Below are 9,459 nucleotides of genomic sequence, written 5' to 3'. Positions count from 1 at the left end.
CACCCGGGATAAACACCAAAAAACCAAAACCCTCTACAGGGCATGGAACCGTACTGGAAAGGTGGCCTGATGGACCCTATAGAATTCACAGTACAGAGGACGCCACACCAACTCACAGCCTTAGAGCATGTTGGATACTCCGGCAGGTGGCCAAAATTGGCGAGGACCTCTTAATTCTGGAGGCCCCAGAAAGCCAGCCCGAGGACACCAGTACCGTTCTCACAGTCTTCGAGACTTTCGCATCAAACAATATGCGAAAAAGAACACTCCGCAGCCTCGCCAAAGTCTATCAAGTTGCAACAATAAATCCATGGAGCGACACTACTATTACCTTCAACGCAAGTGATGAACCTAGATTCCGAACAGCCCGAGCACCAGCCGAATTGGTCCTCAGTTCCATAGTGGATGGCTTTCGCCTCACCAAGGTGCTCATGGATGGAGGCAGCGAACTGAACCTCATTTATGAGGAAACCCTTCAAAAAATGGAAATAGACTAGAACCGCATCGAGCGAAGCAGCACAACCTTTAGAGGAATAATCCCCAGTCGAGAAGCGCGCTGCACAGGAAAAATCACAGTAGATGTGGTGTTCGGCACGCTGGATAATTACAGGTCCGAAGAAGTCACGTTTCAGGTGGCCCCGTTTAAGAGCGGATATAACGCTTTACTAGGGCGAGAAGCATTCACAATCTTCCAAGCAATACCCCATTACGGGTACATGAAGCTTAAGATGCCCGGGCCGAATGGAATTATCACTCTAGCTAGTGATCCGGACATAGCACTCCGCTCCGAAAACAAGACGGCCGCATTAGCCCTTGAGGCGCTATCCGAAGCCTTAGTGGCCGAGGAACTGACGGCGCTGCGCTCCACAGTTAACAGGGATGATGTGATACTCGATAAGAGATCCAAATCCACATGCTTCAAACCAGCCGACGAAATAGTCAAATTCCAGGTCCATCCAACGGACCCCAATAAAACAGCTTCAATCAGGGCACGACTGAACCCTGATGCAGATGCCGCACTACGAGAGTTCCTACGAGAGAACTGGGACATCTTCGCCAGGCACCCTTCAGACATGCCAGGGATCCCACGCAGGCTAGCCGAACACAGCTTAAATATCCTAAAAGGATTTAAACCTGTCAAACAAGCCCTTCGGCGTTTTTCCGAACCCAAGAGACAGGCTATGGGAGAGGAGCTAGCCAAGCTATTGGAGGCCGGATTCATCAGAGACATAAAACATCCGGACTGGCTAGCAAACCTGGTGATGGTACCAAAGAAGGACAAATCCTGGCGCCTGTGTGTCGACTTTAAAGACCTTAACAAGGCTTGCCCAAAGCATCCCCTCCCCCTCCCTCGCATTGACCAAGTTATCGATGCCACTGCAGGACACGATTTGTTGTGTTTCCTCGACGCATACTCCGGTTACCATCAAATCAAGATGGCAGAATCAGACCAAGCTGCAACAGCATTCATCACACCATACGGCCCATTCTTCTTCAACACAATGCCCTTCGGGCTAAAAAACGCCGGTGCAACATATCAGTGCATGATCCAGACATGTCTGGCAAATCAGATCGACAAAACAGTGGAGGCGTATGTGGACGATGTGGTCGTCAAATCAAGACATGTCGAATCTCTAGTAGATGACTTGAGGCTTACATTCGATAACCTCCGAAAATATGACATCAAGCTCAACCCGGAAAAATGCGTCTTCGGCGTTCCAGCCGCAAAGCTCTTGGGCTTCATTGTATCCGGTAGAGGAATTGAAGAAAATCCAGCCAAGATCCGAGCTTTTTCACAATTGGATATCCCAAAGGACCTCAAACAAATATAAAAATTAACCGGATGTGTGGCGGCTTTCAGCCGCTTCATCTCCCGCTTGGGAGAAAAGGCACTACCCCTCTATCGCCTCCTTCGGCGCACCGAACACTTTGAGTGGACGGAGGCCGCCACGGTCGGACTTGATGAAATAAAATCCATATTGGCAACAAACCCAGTCATGGCCGCGCCGAACACCGACGAACCAATGTTATTGTACATTGCAGCAACACATCAAGTTGTCAGCGCAGTACTCGTTGTCGAGCGGGAAACGAATGGACACAAATTCCCCCTTCAAAGGCCAGTCTACTACATATTCACCATCCTCACTCCATGCAAATCACGGTACCCGCATTATCAAAAGATTGCATACGTGGTATTCATGGCATCCTGGAAGCTACGACACTACTTTCAAGAGTGTTCCATAACAGTAGCCTCGGAAGTACCACTCAACGATATTATCAACAACCGCGACACAACGGGCCGGATTGCAAAATGGGCCATCGAGCTTCTCCCATTCGATATAACCTATAAGCCACGGCGAGCTATTAAATCGCAAGTTTTGGCTAACTTCGCCGCAGAATGGATGGAGGCCGAGCTCCCTAAAGAGTACGGCACATATTCAAACTGGATTATGCATTTCGACGGCTCCAAAATGTTGGCCGGACTGGGAGTTGGCGTCGTCCTGACGTCCCCCACAGGAGACACAGTCCAATATGTGCTCCAGATCATGTACATGGATTCCAACAATGCAGCCGAATATGAGGCCCTCCTACATGGCCTCCGGATAGCAGTATCCATGGGTATCCAGCGCCTAGAGGTACGCGGGGATTCAAACCTCGCGATATCCCATATAAATGGAGACTTCGACACCAAGGACCCAAAAATGGCAGCTTACCGCAACACCATCCTAAAAATGTCAGCTCGGTTCAAAGGGCTGGAGTTTCACCATATAGCCCGTGAAAACAATCAAGCAGCGGACGTACTGGCACGCATTGGAGCAAGACGCGATGCAGTCCCCCCAACATCTTTTTGGAAAGATTGTTCAAGCCATCCGTAGCATGGGAGGGGGAACCCGCAAATAACAGCCCGGACCCAGCCGCACCACTCGACGCCGAACAATCTGACACAATTGGAGGCTCTGCCAATGAAATTACACCTTCAGCCCACGTAATAATGGCGGTCATCGCCCCATGGACAGAACCATTCCTAGCCTACCTTACTAGGCAGGAACTCCCGGAGGACCAAAACGAGGCCCGCTGCATAGTGCAGCGATCTAAAGCCTATAGAGTCCATGAGGGAGAGCTTTATAAGAAAAGCACTACCGGAGTTCTTCAAAGGTGCATCTCCGAAGAGGAAGGGCGGAACCTTCTGGCTGAAATTCATGCCGAACTCGGTGGTCACCACGCCGCTGCTCGGTCCCTTGTTAGCAAGGCTTTCCGTACAGGCTTTTATTGGCCGACGGCCCGGGCAGACGCTCAGGACCTAGTCCAACGATGCGCTGGTTGCCAACTTTTTGCCGACCAAAGCCATATGCCACCCACCGCACTCCAAACTATACCCATCACCTGGCCTTTTGCGGTCTAGGGGCTTGACATGGTCGGACCCCTTAAAGGTGGGACCGATAGGAAAAAATACTTACTGGTCATGGTGGATAAATTCACCAAATGGATAGAAGCCAAGCCTGTTAAAACGGCCGAATCCGGACCTGTGATAGACTTCATATCCGGGGTTGTACACCGTTATGGCGTCCCCCACAGCATCATAACCGATAACGGTACAAACTTTACCGCCGACGAGGTAAAACTCTGGTGCAAAAACATGGGCATCAAGCTCGACTATGCTTCCGTCTATCACCCACAAACCAACAGCCAGGTCGAACGTGCAAATGGTCTTATCATGAGCGGCATTAAACCCAGACTGGTGCGGTCCCTCAAGGAATCTAACACACAATGGGTAGAGGAGCTCGACTCCGTGCTATGGGGGCTACGGACCACGCCAAATCGCACCACCGGATACACACCATTTTTTATGGTGTACGGTGCAGAGGCAGTTCTGCCCTGTGACATAATTCATGACTCACCTAGAGTGCGCATGTACGAAGAAAGAGAAGCCGAGCTCGATCGGCAGGACAACTTGGACGCCCTGGAGGAGGAGCGTGACGTGGCAAAAGCCCGTTCCGCATTTTATCAACAGCAGGCCCGAAGATATCAAAGCAGAGAAGTACGGGCCAAAAATTACAATGTTGGCGAACTAGTTCTACGCCTACCGGATAAGAAAAAGGACAAACTCATGCTCAAGTGGGAAGGTCCATTCATAATTGACCAAGTCCTGACTGGCAGGGCATACCGCCTGCGAGATGCATCGGATAACCGACTCGAGCCGAACCTGTGGAACGCCACCCGTCTCCGAAGATTCTTTGCCTAGCGCCGGACTCTGTGTTCGTCTCCTTCCTATGTCCATTTTTTGCATTTTTCTGTCTTACATTTCTCTCCTTCCCCTCTTTTCTTTTATTGCCCTTAAAGGCTCATCTAGTGACGCGCCACTCGCGCTCATTAAACCTGGGGGCTTCTTTAACATAAGCTTATTTATACGGGCTTCACGCCCAACACATGCGTCAATCTTCCGCATGTACCCTTTTTTCACCATTATATGCATCGATATGACTTAAGTTTTGGCCAAGCTAGGTTGCCTGGCTCTTGTGCTTACCCCTACGTTCCCGATTGTTCGGCTAGGCGGTAAAGGGAGCACCTCTGCGATTGTTACTGCCGGGTCAGCCGGATGTGTACCTCAGACTGGGTGAAGCCGAAAGCTAGCGTTCTTAAGGGAATATTCGGTCGGTGAGATAAAAGATGATCTTTTTACTCATTCTATGCGCCCCCAGATGCTTTTTTCTGCGTCTTTTTACGCAGTCCGGACATGCACTTTAGGGCATGCCTCCCATCGAAAGGAACCCCTAACGGAACTATTCTCTCTGGAAGATATTTCTTACTAACCATGTAATATAACATAACTAGTTGGGCACTTGTCTGATAAAGCACTAATGACCCCTACGCCTGGTCTCCACGCATACCACGGTTCTTATATAACCGCTATGGTATTCGGACACACTCCGGACCGTCAGGTCCCGAGGTTGAAGCGAAAAGGTCGGCAACGACAAACGATCTACAATCCGGCTAGAAGGCATTACACATGTCAATTCAAAATTACATAGTCATTCTGACTGATTGTATTCCTCTTCTATACCATCTAACAGGCTGTCTAATTTATAGTCCTGCTGGGAATACTTCGCGGCCAACTCTACTTGGCCGTATACTAAGCTCACAGGGATCTCCTTCCCATCAGGCCCCACTGGTCCGACCTCGGCCATGTGGTTTGGGTCAGACTTCGTAAAACGGGTCTTCACCATGGCCCAGGCTTCCCTAGCGCCTTGTCGGCAGGCTGATATCTTCCACAACCGGAAGCGCCGCCGAGCTCCCTTCAGCTTCTCCGCAAGCTCTCCAAGGCCCTCGGGCATGGAGTGGGCAGGCCATAAGGCTTGGGCAACACCTCGCATCGCCTGCCGAATTCGCTTGTGCAGTTGCATGAGTTCGGGAAGAAGGTCACCCGTAGAACCGGGCATCTCCTCTGCAGGACGACCTGTGAGCATACCTACAGACATTACTTTGTTAGTCGACTTCCTCACCGAACTCTTTTTTCAAAGTTCGTTCAAGCACTTACTAAATATGCCGCGTCGAAGCCGCTAATTCTCCTTCGTGGAGTCCGACAGCTGGCCACGAACATCTTTAAGTTTGACGTCCAGCCTGGTGTTGGCATCCTGAAGATCATTCTTCTCTCGCCTCACCTTTGTTAACGTACTCTCACCGGCCTTTAGCCGGCGTAAGAGTTGTTGCTTTTCCGGATCGAGTCCAGCGCCATCTGCAACATGATTTGTCAGATTTGCGCCCACACCGCACAATACTAATCTTTTCAAGTGTATCTTACCTGAGGGGGTCTCTTTGGACTCCCTTGTTGCGGCTAGTGCGGCCTCTAGTTGGGCCTTGCACTTTTCCAGCTCTTGGGACAGTAAAGTATTCTTCTCTGTAAGAACCTGAATATTAAATGATCCTTAAATCAGTTGCTCTAACTGTTTCAAGTCTCGGGGGCTACAGGTATATATATATATATTTGACCAAAATTTTCTTACCCGTATGTCTTTTACATACTGCTCCGTGGCTCTGGCTAAACCATTTTGAGCGGCACGGAGGTACGCATCTCCCGAATTAAAGGCATCTAAAGCCTCTTGGGAGAAACAAGCGTCGCATAGAACTGTCCGGCGATGCCTGTGGTTCATGGCACTCTCCACTTCAGAATTTGTGGCAGACAGCATGTCCGCATCCTCTGTCGGAGGAGCGTCCGGTGCGCGCCTTGTGCTCGCCTCCGCTTCCTGGCCAGACGTTGGAGCCTGGCTGGTGGAGGCGCGATTGGCAACCTCTCCGGATATAGTCCGGCGAGGTCTCTTCGTTCTGAAGATAGCGTGAACGTTAATATGCCCGGACAGAATAACACCAGGGAAGCAGAGGGTGCGCTATACCTTTGCGCCGGCATCTCAGTCCGAACTACATTCCTTTTTGCCCCATGGGGCCCTACGGCCCCTCGTTGGCTAGCCGCCGCAGGTTCGGCCTCCTGCCTTGGAAATCTCCCCTCCAAAACACGGTTGTCGTCAGAAACACCGGAATACGTGAGAGTGGAATCTCTCTCAAGGGAATGAGACTCCGGTTTCTGTCACCTAGGAGGCCGGGATTAACCCTGGGTAATCAGCCGTGATGGCTACAAAGGTATTGTCCTTGCTTAGCTGATGGAACACCCCGTCGATAAGCTCCACCGATATGTCCGGATCCTCTTCGAAGTCTGGATCGAGGGACCGTTCTGGGTCCTCGGGTTGTGGAGGGCGGCTGTTTATATCCTTTACCACCTGTCGCAGTTCCTGCGTTGAAGTCGTTAGACTACATATCTAACCGTAGGAGTACAAAACAAACGGGCAAGCACAGTTGTTCACTTATCCAACTTGGAGGATCGTACATAGTAAATCCAGCCTGCGGGTTGACGCGGAGGAATTCCTCCTTTTCTCCCTTGTACAAAGAGGATAAGATCTTTACTAGGGCGGCAGCTGAAGCTGGCCCCTTACGACCGTAACGGGTGGCATCATCCTCCTCGTTGAAATCCCACATGGGGTGGCCTCTATATTGAAGTGGCTGCACCCCCCGCATAATGCATGCGGCCATGACTCAAATCATGGTTAGTTCGGAATGAGCCAACAGTCTTATCCGGCCCATCAGGTAAAGAACGTCTCTGTCGCTTTCTCTCTAAGAGCTCCGCGGACGCCAGCTCAAGCGTTTCTTCAATGGAGCACTGTTGAACTCAGGGAGACCGACCCGGATAGGGTCCGGTAGCGGGACGTCATCTATATAAAACCATTCCGAAGGCCAGTCCTCGGACGCCTTCTTCGGGGTTCCGGATAGGTATCCGGTCCCAGCGATGCGCCATACTTCGGCTCCGCCCACTTGATATATAGATCCCTCTTTAGAACAGGGCACCAGGCAGAATAACCTCTTCCACAGCGCGAAATGAGCCTCAACGCCTAAAAATAGCTCGCAAAGGGCGACGAAACCCGCAATATGCAATACGGAGGCGGGCGTGAGGTTGTGCAGCTGGAGGCCGTAGAACTCCAGAAGTCCGCGGAGAAATGGGTGAATTGGAAATCCCAGTCCCTTATTAGATAGGGGACGAGGCACACCCGCTCTCCTTTAGAAGGGTTGGGGGTGCTCTCCGCTTGTTTTCCGCCATTATAGGTGGCGAGACCGGCTCGGACCGGGACCATGTATGCCTGAGGGAGAAATCCCTTGGCCTGAAGTGACGCTAACTCGCTATGAGGGATGGTGCAACTCTCCCAGTCCCCGGGTTTGGGACCAGAGGGGCGAAGGGAGGAGCTGCGACGGCTGGTCATGTTGGAATGGACCTTTGCTGGAAGCGCTCTGATGATAACTCACGGAAAGGAGAAGATGTGGTTTGGACCTAAATCCCCATCCCGTTAAATAGGTGGCTCATTTATACGGCTAGGGGTGTGGATGTAAAAACACCCCGGCTTTTCACATTCGTTTGAACATGTGGAAGACGACCATTATTGGGCGTGGAAGCCGAGGAGCACTACATTACAAAAATTGAACACTATTCCTACAGGTACACAAGATTTGGAGAGGAACCCGCCTTGCAATGCCGAACAATCTGCGCGCCGGACTCATCGTCATTGAAGCCTGGTTCGGGGGCTACTGAGGGAGTCCTGGATTAGGGGGTGTTCGGGTAGCCGGACTATACCTTCAGCCGGACTCCTGGACTATGAAGATACAAGATTGAAGACTTCGTCCCGTGTCTGAATGGGACTTTCCTTGGCGTGGAAGGCAAGCTTGGAGATGCGGATATTCAAGATCTCCTACCATTGTAACCGACTCTATGTAACCCTAACCCTATCCGGTGTCTATATAAACTAGAGGGTTGTAGTCCGTAGGCAATAAACTCCATACACAACAATCATACCATAGGCTAGCTTCTAGGGTTTAGCCTCCTTGATCTCGTGGTAGATCTACTCTTGTACTACCCATATCATCAATATTAATCAAGCAGGAGTAGGGTATTACCTCCATCGAGAGGCCCGAACCTGGGTAAAAAACATCTTGTCCCTTGTCTCCTGTTACCATCCGGCCTTGACGCACAGTTCGGGACCCCCTACCCGAGATCCGCCAGTTTTGACACTGACAACTATCATGCTACACCCGTCCAGGATACGGCACAACGGAGACACAGGCGCAGACATGCAGCAGGGACCCGTTCCAAGGATTCTTTTTAGATTAAGACCCTGCGTAAACCTTTTTTTACTGTCTCTTGTTGGTAGACATCCCTCGGATTCTCAGTACAATTGAGAAGGATGCTGACGTCTTGGCATGTGGCCACGTCCGAATAATGCACGTACCTCGACACCACGGGCTTATTACAAAGGGCACTGTGTAGGCCCGGTTTACACCATAAAGACCGAATACCTTAGGGAGTGTTCGGCATCGCGAGTTTGGCCTTATATGCATCAACAATGAATCATGTCTTTGGTCAAATGTTGGGTTTGCCCGGCTCCTGTGTTTTTCTACCTTACGTTCCGCTCTATCGGCTAAGGCGGCACCAGGAGAACTACTGCGATTGTGCCCTGGTTCATCCGGACGAGCACCTTAGTAGAGAAAGCCGAAAGTTGACTGTCATGATATAGCGTGAGACTGGTCAACCACTCGATGACCTACCGGAATCTTTGGGATTCCTCCGCCTTAACGAAGGTCCGTTTCCTGGCCAGGCATGTACGCACCCCGAATTCGGATGAGTGCGGAGCCACCAGGGGCTATATCGTGGCCCCACTGTCAAACTCATCTGGCTAAGTGAAAGTGTTAAAGCATTATAGTCCGGTTGCCTAGTTCACTGCGCTATCACCTCCTTAATAGGACCAAGACGTTGGATCAAGTGTGAACATGCGTCTTCTGCGAACACCCCCACATTATATGTGTGGGGGCTGAAGCCGACGAGTGCAATCTTTCAAGTCATATATATGTGTATACATAAACGGCCGC

This window comes from Triticum dicoccoides, chromosome 1A (assembly GCF_002162155.2).
Source record: "Triticum dicoccoides isolate Atlit2015 ecotype Zavitan chromosome 1A, WEW_v2.0, whole genome shotgun sequence".
Classification (NCBI taxonomy): domain Eukaryota; kingdom Viridiplantae; phylum Streptophyta; class Magnoliopsida; order Poales; family Poaceae; genus Triticum; species Triticum dicoccoides.
This window is presented reverse-complemented; position numbering follows the sequence as displayed.